This window comes from Balaenoptera ricei, chromosome 14 (assembly GCF_028023285.1).
Source record: "Balaenoptera ricei isolate mBalRic1 chromosome 14, mBalRic1.hap2, whole genome shotgun sequence".
NCBI lineage: Eukaryota > Metazoa > Chordata > Mammalia > Artiodactyla > Balaenopteridae > Balaenoptera > Balaenoptera ricei.
In genome coordinates, this window is record NC_082652.1 from 47,898,766 (window position 1) to 47,915,453 (window position 16,688).

A 16,688-nucleotide genomic window follows, 5' to 3' on the forward strand; every position below is an offset into this window, starting at 1 on the left:
TTTATTGTTACGTTGTGTGGCCACAGTACCTGTGAGGATCTCCACAAGGGGTTTAGGCAGGGTTATCTTGGGGCCCTGTGTACCAGGTACTGCTACCCTTGCTGTGTTAATTACATCGTTTATGGTCTCCTGTGTCACAGGTATATGTAAAACCCCAAGATTGAACTTGAGGGTTTATTTAGAATTTTCTGTTTGTCCTTTAGGTTTTTTTGTTTCATTTTGTTTGGTTCTGTTTCTCCATTTACAGCCAAATCGGTTTTGCGATATTTAAAACTTTTACTAATGGAGGAAAGGAACAGGGAAAGAACAGAAAACCTGTCTGTTCTTGTCCAAGAGTGAGACATTCCCAGGAAGAAGAGAAACGTTCTACTTGGTTCCTAAAATCACCAAAATCTACACACAGAAATAAGTGTCTTTTCCATAAATACTAGTAAAAAGTGTTTAGCCATCTAGACAGCTGACCTTGATCTGTCCCATCTACCAGAAACCCAATTTGAATCCAACCTCTTTTGTAACTGGTGGGTTTTACATTGTTGTACCCAATTCATGGCTGAAATTTTGGAACGGGAACTGTGAGGTCCCTGTGTTTTTTTGTGTGTTTGTACGTGTGTTAATAGTTGTGTGGCATTTCCAAAATTAATTGTCTTAAAGGAAATTAAGTGCTTATATATATACTCATATAAAAAACTGGCCAGAATGAATTTTGGGTTCACATGATCTAGGAAATATTCGGTATTGAATTAATATCTGGTATCAGAGTTAACTTAAGCTTGTTGGCTTGATTAATACAGACATGTCTTTTGAGTCATCAACGTTAAGCATAATACTTTTATTGTACTTAGGTTTACTAGAAATTAAGTAAGACCTTATTATTCTTGTTACAAAATATGTCAGCAAGAAAAATAATATGATAAGCTTTTGAGTAAGTAAAATAGAGGTAAATGAGTTAAGAGTTTTAGGTAAACTCTATAGAAATAATTATGTTTTGGGAATGTCTATGTAAAATAGTCTCAAGATTTTGTATTTTGAAACTAAACTAAATTAAATGAAGAGACTTCATTGACTATCTGGGTCATTTCAAATAGGATAAAATATTAGAACATTATTTGCTGGGCATATCTAAATTTGCCTATCTTTGCCTTCTCCAGAGAGTTTGTCAATCAGGAAATGCTGGTATGACAGTTTACAAGTACTTGCTTCTTGGTTTTCACTAGAGATTAAGGTTTTAAGGTTAAGAATTATAAGGGAAACATTTCAGTATGCAAAGATGTAGGATGTGTGTCTTCAGCAGAGAAAATATGAGGAATGAAAATGCATTTTGTAAAAGGGAAAAAGGTGGTTTTGTCCTAGAGCTGGTTGTTTCTGAATGGAAAAGAAAGTGAGGGACAGAGTAATATGGATACAGAAATTTTGTGGAGGAGGAACACTGAAAGAGTTTTGTGCATAGTCAGGATTGGCTAAGATTGACCTTAAGAAAATGAATTTTAAAGGTAAAGTGGCACAAAACCTGAATTTGGTTCTCTAAGAGGACAAAGTTTTCTTAAAATATTGAACTGCTTTTGGTAATAGATTGCGAGTTTCTTTGTTTAAGTGATCTGTACTTGCCTTTGAGCTCTTTTATTATTGGTGGTTAAAACTTTTTGATATTTCTGACAAACTTCCCAAAGATCAAATTCTAAATGAAGTTCACTTGACCTCTAGCTAACTTTGAGGTTTTCCAAAGGGTCCCTGGAACAACTCAAATTATTTTCTCTCCATCTCAGAGAGAGAAATATTAAACTAATTAGGCCTATTTGATATGTTAAATTATGTGGGCAGCATCATCAAATAAGTGGTGATAAAACTTCTTGTATCATGTGGGTAAATGCTATTAACGTACACATTCTGGAAATCATATGGAACTCCTAAAGTTCTAGTATATCCTGGTAAACGATAGCAGTCATAATTTTATTTTATTAAAAATTTTAAAACAATTTTTAATTTTTATTTTATCTTTTGGCCACACTGTGCAGCATGTGAGATCTTAGTTCCCTGACCAAGGATCGAACCTGTGCCCCCTGCACTGGAAGCACAGAGTCTTAACCACTGGACCACCAGGGAAGTCCCATCAGTCAGTTTTAGTAATTATCTTAAATTGTTGTATGTCACAGCAGTAACCAAGTTTCTTTTCAGTTGCATTGTAATCCCAGTTGGTTGATGCCAAAGCAAAAAGGCAACCTTTTAATGGTTAGAGGTGATCAATTGCTATTTATGGTTTTACAGTGGCTTTTGAATGACTCTTTAGCTATTTTGTGAAGAGCAGGGAAGAATGATGAAATTCTTATGTGCAAGCATTTGTCCTATTACATCAGGGAAAATAAGAAAAGGAAGGGAACGAGAGTGAGGATATGTTGCTTCAAACCTTAACCCCTCCCTTTGAGCTAGCTGTCCCAGCCGCTCTGGCAGTTATGCCAGTCTCAATCAGTGGTGGAAGAATGGTCTCAGAATTGTCTCAATTGGCCAATTAAGTTTAATAGTAAAAGACTGATTAATGATAACAATGCATCGTAAAACCTTCAGAAGGAAAGGAGAATATTTTGTGAACAATTTGTTTTGTGTGTAGCAGTTTTAAGTTATTTTTATTTTTTTAATTATTAAAAAATTTTTAATTGAAATATAGTTGATTTACAATGTTGTGTTTCAGGTGTACAGCAAAGTGATTCAGTTATACATGTATATATCCTTCTTTAGATTCTTTTCCCTAATAGGTTATTACAAAATATTGAGTACCATTCCCTGTGCCATACAGTAGGTCCTTGTTTATCTATTTTATATATAGTAGTGTGTATATGGCAATCCCAAACTCCTAATTTATCCCTCCCCCTGTCCCTTTCCCCTTTGGTAATCATAAGTTTTTTCCTATGTCTGTGGGCCTATTTCTTTTTTGTAAATAAGTTCATTTGTATCATCTTTTTAGATTCCACATATAAGCGATATCATGATATTTGTCTTTGGCTTACTTCACTTAGTGTGATAATCTCTAGTTCCATCCATGTTGCTGTAAATAGCATTATTTCATTCTTTTTTTATGGCTGAGTAATATTCCATTGTATGTATGTACCACATCTTCTTTATCCACTCCTCTGTTGATGGACATTTAGGTTGCTTCCATGCCTTAGCCATTGTAAATAGTGCTGCAGTGAGCATCGGGGTGCATATATATTTTCAAATTATGGTTTTCTCCAGATATATTCCCAGGAGTAGGATTGCTAGATCATAGGGTAGCTCTATTTTTAATTTTTTAGGGAACCTCTATACAGTTTTCCATAATGGCTGCACCAATTTACATTCTTACCAACAGTGTAGGAGGGTTCCCTTTTCTTCACACCCTCTCCATCATTTATTATTTGTAGACTTTTGACGATGGTCATTCTGACTGGTGTGAGGTGATACCTCATTGTAGTTTTGATTTGCATTTGTCTAATGATTAGTGATGTTGAACGTCTTTTCCTGTGCCTTTTGGCTGTCCCAATGTCTTCTAAGTTATTTTTTAAAATCAGTACTTTTTAATTGGTTAAAGCCCTTCTTAAGGAAATTATCCCCTGATTTGGATTAAGGCATTGGGACTACATTCATCCTGGAGACCACAATCAACAGGAAAAACTGAGAAAATGAATACCAACTTAACTTGGGATAAGGCCTTGCCAGTTGCCTTGCTCTGGATCAGTGGCTCCCAGAAGCAGGCTTAAATTAAGCCCCTTTGAAATATTGTGTGGTAGGCCATTCCAGGTGTCTGCCCAGGTGAGAGAATCTGTAAATGCTCTAAAAGAACTAGCAGTTGCCAACTTGTTAAAACTTTGGGCTCTATACCAACCTCTGTTCACGCATTTGCCTCCAACAGGTCTGCCCATCCAACTGAAGTAGATGGTTTTTTCACTGGAGCTGGAGAAGCATCAACCAATTTGTGTAATTTTGTCCAAATAAACAACACAGGAATTTAGTACATGTATTGGGAACTGGAACCAAAACCCCAAGTTGAATTACAAATGAACAAAGTGCTAACTGGGTTCATCACGTTCAAATAGTTGTAGATAAAGGACTCACTAAAGATTCTAAGGAATATTTGTAGCTTCTGGAAGTAGTCAGAGTGGTCTTTGTCCCTTTTCCCACAAGATTATGGAATGGACATTGACAGTGGGGAATTGTAGTAATAGGGAAGAACCTTTGTATTCTATTACAAGTTAATCCCTAAAGGGATGTTGCCTATAAGCTTAAATTATACATAATGGCCCATCTCTGGGAAGCCTGCCTCCCAGGTAATGAACATTAAGCTAAAATACCTTTGTCAGCTTCATAAGAAACATCCTGACCAGGCCCACCTGTGAATAACTGCAGGGAGATAGAAATCATCACATCCCCTCCTGAGGCTGACCAGAACCAGGAAGTATTTGGCTTTACTCCCTCCCCTTTAGTATAAAAGAAGCCTGAATTCTAAGTCAGGCAAGATGGTTCTTTGGGACACGAGTCCACCATCTTCTTGGTCTGCTGGCTTTCAGAATAAAGTTGCTATTCCTTGCCCCAACAACCTGTCTCTCCATTTATTGCCTGTCATGCAGCAAGCAGTACAGGCTTGGACTTGGTAACACAAATAACATTTGAATTTCTTATACTTAATCTTATAAAAAGCAATCCTGAAAAGAACAAAGCTGGAAGCATCACACTACCTGATTTCCAACTATACTACAGAGCTCTAGTAATCAACACAGTATGGTACTTTCATCAAAACAGACACATAGATCAATGGAACAGAATAGAGAGCCCAGAAATAAACCCTCATAGAGGGCCAAGAATACTCAGTGGGGAAAGTATAGTCCCTTCAATAAATGGCATTGGGAAAACTGGATATTCACATGCAAAAGAATGAAACTGGATTCCTATCTTTCACCACTCACAAAAATTAACTCGAAATGGGTCTATTGAAGGCTTAAACATAAGACCTGAAACTGTAAAACTCCTAGTAGAAAACATAGGAAAAATGCTCATTGACATTGGTCTTGGCAATGAATTTTTGGATATGATACCAAAAGCCCAACCAACAAATGCAAAAATAAATGATTGGACAACATCAAACTAAAAAGATTCTGCACAGCAAAATAAATCATTAACAAAATGAAAGGCAACATAGAGAATGGGGGAAAATATATGCAAACTATCTATCTGATAACGGGTTAAGGAACTCATACAACCCAATAGCAAAAAACCAGTCGTATTTAAAAATGGGCAGAGGACCTGAATAGACATTTTTCCAAATAAGACATACAAATTGCCAGTAAGTACATGAAAAGATGCTCAATATCACTGATTGAGAGTGCCCATAGACTCTGGTGGTGGTGCAGCTGTGTCACGGTGGCTAAGCCATGATGCCAGGCTGGGACATGGCTGTCCTGAAGGTGTCCTTTCATGGAAGGTTGCTACTGCTGCTGATGTGCTGGAGCTGTCCTGTGTTCTCTGAAACCATGCTAGAGTGTGTGGCGGTGTTACCAGTGCTGCATAAGAATCTTTTTTATATTTTATATTTTTATTACTTATTTTTGGCTGTGTTGGGTCTTCATTGCTGTGTGTGGGCTTTCTCTAGTTGTGGTGAGTGGGAGCTATTCTTTGTTGCAGTGCGTGGGCTTCTCATTGCGGTGGCTTCTCTTGTGGAGCACGGGCTCTAGGTGCACAGGCTTCAGCAGTTGTGGCACACGGGCTCAGTAGTTGTGGCTTGGGGGCTCTAGAGCGCAGGCTCAGTAGTTGTGGCACATGCGCTTAGTTGCTCCGCGGCATGTGGGGTCTTCCCGGACCAGGGCTCGAACCTGTGTCCCCTGCATTGGCAGGTGGACTCTCAACCACTATGCCACCAGGGAAGCCCAGGATCTTATATAACGATAATTCTTTTGGTTTTTCCTTTGCCTTTCACCATTTCCCTAGGACTTTGTTTTTGTTTTTTTTTAACATCTTTATTGGAGTAAAATTGCTTTACAATGGTGTATTAGTTTCTGCTGTATAACAAAGTGAATCAGCTATACATATACCTATATCCCCATGTCTCCTCCCTCTTTTGTCTCCCTCCCACCCTCCCTATCCCACCCCTCTAGGCGGACACAAGCTATCTATTTTACATTTGGTAGTGTATATATGTCCATGCCACTCTCTAACTTTGTCCCAGCTTACCCTTCCCCCTCCCCATGTCCTCAAGTCCATTCTCTACGTCTGCGTCTTTATTCCTGTTCCCTAGGACTTTGATGTGAATTCATGAGACCTTCTCAGAGGAAAGATATTGGACTTACTAAGGATGTGCAGAACTCAATTCTACCTCACCTATCAGAAACCTGGTACTGCTTTTTTTTAAGCCAATCGTGGGGTCTGATCACTTACCCTTTAGGGTCCTCTCAGAGCAGGTGCCCAGTGACCATTAATGACAGTCTCTTGGTTGGCCAATCCCACTGCCCTCTAGACTTGATTCATAATGTTCAACCCTCCAGGTGAGGACCGCCTAAGTAAAGCTGTGATTCCAACTCACATTTCAGCGCCCAAGGGTGTCCTTATATGATGGTATTGCAGTGTGACTTCTGTTTACAAGTTCACCCAGAAATTATTTTCAATGCTACTGAATGCAACTGTACAATCCATTTCATCCATCCATTCGTTCATTCATTCAACAAATAGTTTCAAATGAAAAAGTTTTGGTTCTTAAAATAGCGAGATTTATCACCTACAGTTCATTGCCAAATGGCAGCGAATGAATAGTTCTTTTGTATTTCAACATACTGGAGGTAGACTGTTAATTGATTAATTTCATTGACCTGTATTTGGGTTTCGAGTCTTATAAAATGCTGATGTATTATAACTCAGTGTACAAAGTGATAAATGCTCTTTGAAATTTATGGAAAACATCCAGTACTCTTACCCATGGAATTCTTATCTGTATCTTTTTACTAGCATCCCCTAGCCGTCCTTCTCTGACAGCAAATGGAAAGAGATGAACTTTAAAAATCTTTCAGAAAGCAAAGAAGTCCATCTGTAGAAATATAGGTTATTGCTATCTTTAAAAAAAAAACTCAAGCTAAAAATTCCATTTTTCTCCTTCTGTTCAAATCCAACTGTCCATCTGCTCTGCATTCCTTGCTTCCCTGTGGCTTACTTTGCACCTTTTCCCGGGTTTATTAACACTTGTCATTCATTCATCTGCTCTCAAATCGGCAGCAGCCGTGGTCTGATTTAACAGCTAAATGACAGACTGTTCCTCTGGCTTTCATGTAGCCTAATTTGAACAATCTGCAGCCCTGTTTATTTTATTTTAATTTTCAGCCTTCTGTGGACGTTATCTCGAAGAGCAGCAGAGGACGTTTGTTTCTGAGCTCAGTGCAACAGATGCTCTGCTTATCTTCCCATAGAGAAGGTGACCAGGAAAACTAGAACCACGACAGTTTGGGGGGCTGGGTGAACCTGCATCGGTAGAGGTGCTTCTGGGACAGGGGGAAGCTTTCTCTGACCTCTTTCCCATTTTGAATACTGAAAACACAAAGTGAAGAGAGGCATGCTCTTTTAAAATATAGAATGTCTGTATAAAACTATTCTATAACACATGGTAAGATACTAGGTTATAGGACTCTTGGGGTTCCTATTCATCTTTACTACATTCCTAGACTTCCTCTCATCTCTCTACCCCTACCCCGCTCCACATGCTTGAAAGTACTCAGTTAATATTCATAGAATTGAATTGAATAGATTAGCATAATCAAAGCCCTGGTAAATAACACATTTCAAAGAATTAGTTTTCAGAAAGAAGCTTTAAAACAGACAATATCTTGTTTGGATCATTATTAATAGCTGGTTAGGCCTAAATAATATTCAGGGTACATTTTTCACTTGTCTATCAAATATAATTGTGTCATTCTCCCTCTTCTCAGAAAGGCAGTCATTCTGTTTGACATATAATGTTAGGCAATGAACAAAACCCATCACCCCAAATTCCAAATCCTTGTGAAATTTGAACTAAAAGACTATAAACTTATAGCAAAAAGACAAAACCTCTATTATCCAGAATTTATTTTCTTACATAGTTTATACTATTTCTTGCTTAAAAATTATATTACAGCACAAACTGTTGGGTGTAGGACAGGCTCAAGGATGTATTATACAACAGAGGGAATATAGCCAATATTTTGTAAACTGTAAAGCTGTGTAAAATTTAAAATTAAAAAAATTGTATTACAATTGGATATTTGTGTAGACTTAGCGCAAATAGTTTTGCAATTGTCACAGGCCTTGGTTCTAACTGTGACCCAGTCTAAAGCATCAGGGCCTGTTGAGAGGGTCTCAGTGAGGGTGTGATGAGCATTCTGTAAAACCTTTCTTTGTGGAACAATACTGGATACTGAGTCAGGGCTGATATGGATGGAGGGAAGGTGGGTGAAATATGAAGATTCGAGAAAGGGAAAATGGGCTGGCCACAAGGCCAATTTGAGAAAATCCTGTGCGTTTACCATTCATCCCTTCATAAATACTACTGAGAACCTTCCTTGTGGCAGGCTCCATTTTAGGCTCTGGGGATACAGCAGGTGACAGAACAAAGTTCCAGCTCTCTTTGACTTTACATGCAATCAATAAAACCATAAGAAGAAATGTTAGGCAAAGGATTACAAATCAGCTTAAGTACAAGATTGTGATTGTGTGGCTACACTATTCTGGGAAGTCTGGTCATGTCTCTTGAAGGTGACAATCAAGTAGAAATCGGAGTAATTTATAGCACCAAACATGGAAAGTACTGAGGTATTCTTCAGGAACATTTTCTAATGAGTTCTTAAAATGACCATTCAAGGGAAGTGTTGAAAGCTGAAATCCTTCTCTTGGAAACTTTTCCACCATTGCCCTCTAACATTCTGCTTATACGTCTATCATAGAGCCTAAAACACTTTGATGTACTGATAATTTCTTTACATGTCTCTCCTCTTGTTTTCTCCTGTAAGCGCCTTAAGGACAATCTTTGCGTCTTCCTTTTTTTTTTTTTTTTTTTTTGTCTGTGGCTGGCAATTCCTGGCATGGAGTAAGTATTTAATAAATGCAAGTTCAGTGAATTTATTTGTCTCATCTCCACAACTAGACAGAAAGGCGGATATTGCGTCACATGTATTTTTGTATCCCCCTGAGTGCCTGGCATCAAGAGGGACAGAGAAAGTGGTGGATAAAGCTTTGCCAATTGCAGGTTCTCGTATAAAAGCACCTTGAAGTCTTTGCTCAAATTCCAAATGGTCTTTGAGACTTTCCTCAAAGGGTAAAATGGAAAGATGGCAGAATAGCCAAGGTTAGAGGGAGATTTAGACAATAGTCAGGTTTTTTAGGGTGTTTATTGGATTTTTGAGTAGATCAAAGTTGGGATTTAGGGCTGGATAAAAGGAGGGGTAGTATGGAAATATGTGGGGAATTTGGGGTCGGGGGTTGATGTATTGGACACAGGATATTTCTGAAAAGGTCATATGACGTTCTCAAGGATAAAAAATGTTTTCAATAAAAGGCAAGCACATTTTTTATACAAGAAAATGATGACACAGTAATTGTGCTAGTTTGGCTTTTTGTTTTCTTGCTAATATTACATCACTGAGTCACACAAGCGTGGTGAGGAGGGGACAGTAAAAATAAGTTATCAATGCACTATTAACTCAGCGTGCTCTTACCTATTAATAAGACATTGATGTCTCCTCTTATGCGTGTCCCATTGCAAAGCATTTTCTCATTACCTCCAAGTGGCATACACAAAATGGCTTTTTTAATATACTCTTGCCTGTGGATGCTTGGTGCTAAAGACTTGTTTAAATGGTCAAAGATATCCTATTTAAGAAACAGGAAACACTTACATTGCACATTATCAACATTAGAACAGAATCTCATTATCCGTTAGCTGGTATTTGTACGATTTATAACTCACTTTAGATTGAGGTTTGCAGGATTTCATGATCTTTGCCACATCATCAGCTGAAAACGTAGGTGCTGCGTCCTTGTTCATCAGTTGATATTATTAGTGGGGATTATGGCCTTGTGTTTTCTAGGCTGCAGAAATCTTTTAAGAGATGCTGCTAATTAACTATTAAATAAATGCTTGGATGAAGTTATCTTCATAACAAATAAGCTACTTGGAAATTGCTTTCAATAAAATGGGATGAGTTAAATTTCTTTCTATTTTTGTTAACCTTTGCCTGTCTGCTCTAAATCCCAGGCAGAACACTATACTGTGTGTGCTTTTTTTTTTTTTTTTAAAGACTTGTGCTCTCTAAAAACTTTTGAAAGAAGGAACTGGTAAAGAGATCTTCTCTGAAATAGCCTGTGGGAGATGCTCCAAGTGACTACTGATGTCCTATCTGCTTTGAGACGATTCTGGCACAATGCATCCGGTTGTTCACACAGAGAGAGAAGGAAATCTAATAGAGGCAAATGTTTCAAAACATAGAAAGAAAATCATATTATAATTTAGCAAGAATTACATATTAAGTTGCAGACTTTTTCAATGAGAAAAGAAAAAGAAAAACTAAAATGCTAGGAAAATGGTGTGCCCTGTATTTTTTTAAGCCATGACATTATTTCACTGGACTGAAAACTAACTGTAGGCTTCAATTGTAAGACTCAGTGTAGACTTCAGTTGTAAATTTAAGAAAAAGATTTAAATAGGTAAATATGGCTATCTCAAGACATATCTTTTCTAAAAATTCACTACTTGAAGAGTTTGTTTTCAAAAGCAGAATGGGAATGGTTAATTTGTTTATATTCACCAGTCCAACAAAAGAAATATTTTTTGAACCTGACTAGGGTGGGACAGGCTGAGGGGCAGGTGGGGCAGTCTTGGGACCAGGACTAAAGTAAGACATGAGAGCTTATAATCTAGAGACGAAACGAGAAGCTTAGACCCCAGATCACCTTCTGGAGGAGAATGGCTCTTACAGTCCTCATATGGGGACTTGCATGCTGGTTCAAACAGTGTTGAGGATAGAGCCAGCCTAAGGCATCACAGAACAAAGACCAGGAAAATGAGAAAAAGGCTGCTATAACATCAGAGAAGAAGAGGATTTGCTGAATTAAAATCCACCAACCAACCGATGCACTCACTCACCCACTCACCCGTCAAACAACCAACAGATAGTACCGAACACCCACTACCAACAAATGGCTATGGTGGTTGCCACGGAGGAGACCCAGTTCCTGACTCAGAAAAGGAATCGAAATATCAACCCTTTCTTCCAGTGAAAAGGTCAATCCCTGATGGTTCATTATCTTCTCATTTCACATGACAAATAATAAAGAATCTCCCTCTTTCTGCTAATATATGAGTTTTGTTGCTTTTTTTGTTTTTCTGTTGGGATTAACTTTCCTGTTTCAAAGAAATGAAAGTGTGGTTCTTGCTTCCTAAAGGCAATTTTATTCCTTCTATACTGCTCCCAAGGCTCTATTTAAGCTTTGCAAAGTCAAAGAAACTTAGATGTGGATTATCCTAGACGGAGCAGTATACTGACTCATCAACCATCCTTTGTGGAAGATAACACTTTGTTTTTCCTGTAACACCTTGTTGCATTCCATTCATGGGGGTTGTGGTGATGGGGGCTGTTGGTATAAATACATTTTAGGCTGGAAGTGGCAGAACAGGGGAAAATAAATTTTAAAAACTATACATATTTGTCTGGAGCTAAGGATAAAGAAATCAGCTTTTAAAAAAATTATTTCTTGGTTGACTTGTGGGTAAGTCTCTTTCTACCATCTTATCTTTCTTGTCAATATTCAGAGGTTTCAAAAGAAATTCCTGATGGAGAGGAACTCCAATCCAGCTCTAATTATACCAGTTTTGTTCCTGTTTTTATGTATTTCCTTCAATGTGGAGGACCAGTTTGATTTGTGGTTGTGGATTTTATGTACTGGGGAAGGGGGGGCCTTCATGGTCACGAGATAGCTGCTACTCTGGAATAAGTTTAAATTCCAGAACCCCAAACAAACTACACAAAAGGATTGCTTCAAGGTAGAAAACAGATCCTGGCCTTCACCAGAGTCTGCAAGAGGTGCCTGAGTCTCGGCTCTGGCTGTCTAGAGAGTTTCTCTAATCTCTGGATGGGCCTTGTCAAATCCATTCACTCATCAAGCTCTATTTCAACCCATCAGCCAACTGGGCATCCACTATAGGCTATGTACTGTACTTCATGTTGAACATAATCAATAAAATATGACTCCCTTCCCCAATGCAAAGACTAGTGCCTTTGTTTTACAGTTTAAAAAAAAGTTTGTTTTAAATTCCCATTCATATCCACTTATGATAAAGTGAGGCTAATTTCTTTTTTCACTACGTTTAATACAAGCTTGACATATCCATCCCCCACCCCCCGAAAGAAAAAAAAGGAGTAGGGGAAGGGTGTTAACAGGAATGAGAGAACAGTTCTATGTTTTAATATTTTCGTGTATGTTGATATATGTCAGCAAGAAGGGCAAATGTATTTCAACTAGCAGGCAACTCCTTCTTCTGAAATAGGAAAAGGCTAAAAATATGAATCATGTCTATCTGTTCTTTATCCTGTTTGCCTGAGACTGGCTATGTAGTTTGCCAGGCTCAGTGCAAAATGAAAATTTGGAGCCCCTTGTGGAAATTAATCTCAAGACGGCAACAGCATAGCATTAACCCAAGTTTGGGGCATTTTTTTTTTTTTTTATTCCCTCTGGTACTTAATAAAGTAGGGAAGACTGGTTACAGCAGGAGTGGAGGTGGAAGGCCCAGACCCTACCCCAACCATGTGACACTAAATAAAAAAATAGCTGGGCATGGGCAAGGCTGAGGGTGGTGCAGCAAACACTGGCAGCCCAGGAGGGACACAATCCCCGTCCCAAGCTATGCCCACCATCAACCCTGGACCAGTGCTGTGATCAGTGAAGGGTGGGGCTCTTGGCTACAGAAGTCCCCGCAGCCACTGAGTGGCCCACTGGACTGTGGAGAAAGGGTGTCTTTGGTATTTGGACCCTTATTTTTTGACAGAAATCTGGACCCCTAGCTGGTCCAGTCAGACCCAGATTAAAAAGAGGCCATTGTATCTCAGACTTCTGGATTGTTCTTTTCTAGATCTAAAAGACCAATGGGTCATTGTTACCTGGTTCACCCAGGACAGAGGACACGAAAGGGTTATTGTCACTTAGTTCTCTGATTGGTTTACTCAGGCTCCTGGACATCAAAGAGTCATTGTTACTTAGGCTCCCAATTGGTCCACTCAGGACCCAACATCAATGAGTCACTATCACTTAGCCTTCTGATTGGTCCATTCAGAGCTTAGGACAATAATGGTTCCTGCTACCAAGACCTCTGATTGGTCAACAGGAACCCATGGTCAGGACCTGAGGGGCAGGTAGGGCCCTAGAAGCCCCTGGGATGGGGAACGGGATTAAGTGCTTAGAGTTGTGTGACTGCATAAGTTGCTTGCCCAGGAAACCGGTCTTGTACTTACTATTATATGGCATGGAGATCCCACATTTCTTATACCCTGCCAACAGCTTAATTTTTAGTGAGCCACATGGCCATGAAGAACTAAACTAGATGATCTCAAGGTAGTAGCCTCCATCAGCTTTCCAAAGCAAGGTCTGGGAAATGTTGGAGAGATATTAAGTTAAATATAGTCAAACAGGTTTTTACTGAGAATTTCTCAGAGCCTTTAATATACTAAAATGCATTATGCATTTTCAGGAGGTACAATATAATATGCAGCATTTCTCAAATTTTTGATGGGTTTGAGGCAACTGAAAATACAGGCAAGAATAAGGATGTGATTCCAAAGAGTTAATGACCTAACTTGTTCTAGAGCTCAGTTCTGTCCTCAACTTCTGACTCATGTATCAAAAATATCTCCAGCAGGATGGCCTGCATTCCTATGGTCAACACTGGGGCAATGAATATATATTGCATAAGTGCCCATGAAGACACTGCTGGTTGTTTATCCAGTGTCTCTTCTTCTTTGCTCGTAATCCTGATTTGCTCAGGGTTGAAAATACTCACCTAAGTGACATTCGCCCCTGGGGTGGTCATGTGACCTAGTTTTGGCCAAGTGGAAGTCTATAGGGATTTAAAAAGGACAGAGTCAGTGGCATGTGTCTTTTGCTCTTTACACTTCCAAGCTTGCTTTCTGCTTGGAAGTCAGGAAAAATGCTTGTGACTACAGGATCCAACTTATAATCATGAGGACGAAAGCCACCGGGGTAGTGCAGCAGGAGACCTGAACGATCCTGGTTCCAGGATGGCCTCCTTGAACAGCTGCACAAGCCCTAAATGCCTCCTTTGGGCTTCTTGTTACCAAGGAAAACGAACCCCTTTTCGACTAAGCGGCTGTAGTTGGGTTTTCATTCTGTGCAGACAAACAGAACCCACCTGGTGGGCGGCCTGAAATGCAGCACACCCAAAGCTGAAGCAGCAACCCCTTCCCACCCTGCTCCTCAGTTTCTTTTCTATCCAGTTGACCAGGTGGACAACCTGGATGTCATCCTCAATCCATCCTCGCCTCTACTCCCAGGAGCCGTGACCCCTGTTCCACTGGTGCTGCTGAAGGTGCTCTGGGTACAGCTTTCCGCTCCACAGCCCTGCCCAGCGGAAACGCAGCCTCTAGCGCCCCTGGGGAGCAAGCTCTGCAGCCTCTGACTTTGAGGAGGTCCCAGGCTCACTGTAGTTTCAGAGGCCAGTGTGGCTGGCGACAGATAGGAGGGTACCCCGGTTAGGGATCGCCCCCTTGGTAGATCTCCGCCCAGCTCTGCTGAGCGATGCTTTGTGACTGAACTCCTGTTTCATCCTTCCAACCAGGATAGGGTCCAGTGGAGATTCTGGATTAGGCACCATCATTTATCATTAAATTCATATTCTATTGTTTCTTCTCATGTCTAGGAGCCCCTGAAACACTAGCATAATATCAATCTTTTACTTTCAGGTCCCATATTGTATTAGGAGGGGGAGTGGCGGAAGTTTGAGAGTCATAGGCACCTGGGGCTTTAGGCGCTTGCTTCCAAGTAGTAGCTGCCACGTTGGATCGATTACCAAGTCCTTTTGTTTTACCTCCTCAACTCTGTTCTAGTCGGTCCATTTCTCTACATCCCCACTGGTGCTACTCCACCTAGGACACCTCAACACTTGCATGAATTATGTGCTTTTCCTCATTGCTTCTAATGGCTCTCCCCACACCCAGGTTTTCTTCCTTTCAACCCATTTCCCCCGCTGCATTCCCAGTGATCCTATCGGCTCCTGTCACTCCCTACTTCCAATGATGGAGTTTCTCCACTGCTTGAAGACCAGCCTCCCTTGCCTTCAATGCAATGGCCTTCATGGAAAGGCCTCTTCGTACCGCTTCAGTTCTCACCGACGTTCTTTACTCGCTACACTGCGGTCCCACTGAACAATTTATGTCAGTGACGCTATGCTCTCTTGCATCTCCAAGACCTTGCCAATACTGCTTTCTCCCCTCTCACGTCTTCACCTTCTCCCTGCTCCCCTTCGTTTCCTAATTCTTACTCATCCTCCAGATTCGTGTTTAGGAGCCACTTCCTGTAGGAGGTCATCTCCGAGCTTCAAGTCACAGTGACCTTCTGCCCTGTGGACTCCCAGAGCACGTGTCCCCGCATCAGAGCACGGCCTCTGAGTCAGAAAGACTTGGATTTGAATCCAGGTTGACCATTTACTTTGCTGTGTGATCTTGGATGAGTTACCCTTTTAGACTCAGTTTCCTTATCTATAAAAACGGGAATAAGGAATTCCCTGGTGGTCCGGTGGTTAGGTCTCTGCGCTTTCACTGCCAAGGGCCCAGGTTCGATCCCTGGTCGGGGAACTAAGGTCCCACAAGCCACATGGTGTGGCCAAAATAAATAAATAAATAAATAAATAGATAGATAAAAACGGGAATAACAGTAGTAGTTACCTCTTACTTCTTCCGTGTAAGTTAAGTGAGATAGTGCATGTGATTTCCTGTGTTTCAATGAAGGGAACACAATAATTACTCAATGAATGATTTTATTATTGTGCTAACTGTCTGTAAACCATCAGCTTGTGTCTTCACTCAGAACAGCTTTAGTACCTGGTCTGTGCAGAAAAGGTAATATATGCTCAAAAAGCACTGGCTAATGGTTAGAAGGAAAGTGTGTTACTCCCACACTGCCTTGTCCCTCATTTTTAAAGGGGTTTAATTCTATTTCAAAACAGAATTGAGTCTGTTTTTTGAACTCAGTGGTCCGTCAAGAGCTTCACATATGTCAACTCATTTAATTTTCGTAACCACTCTAAGAGGTAGTTGTCATTCTTACTTTATAGGTAAGAAAATGACGTCATAGCCACAGCAATAATAAAGAGCCGAACTCTGACTCAAATGAGGGACTGGCTGACTCCAAAGTTGTTCAATATTTGTCACCAGAAAAAGAAACCCTCCCTCAGGTTCTATCCTGAAGAAAAGGATGGACACACGTGCGGGAGGCCAATCATGCCCGTATGGGTGGCGTCTCTAAGCTTCTGCTGGGCGTCTGTGTAGCCTCGGGTGCAGTGATGAAGAGGTCTGTGGCTCATGATTGGGCCCATGTCCTCATGGGCTGAGACTGTGAGTCTTTGAGAGGGTGTTTGTTCAAGGCATAGGTGTTGGGGTCTGTGGATGTGTGTATACCTGGGTGCCTGGTACCCTGCTGGATAC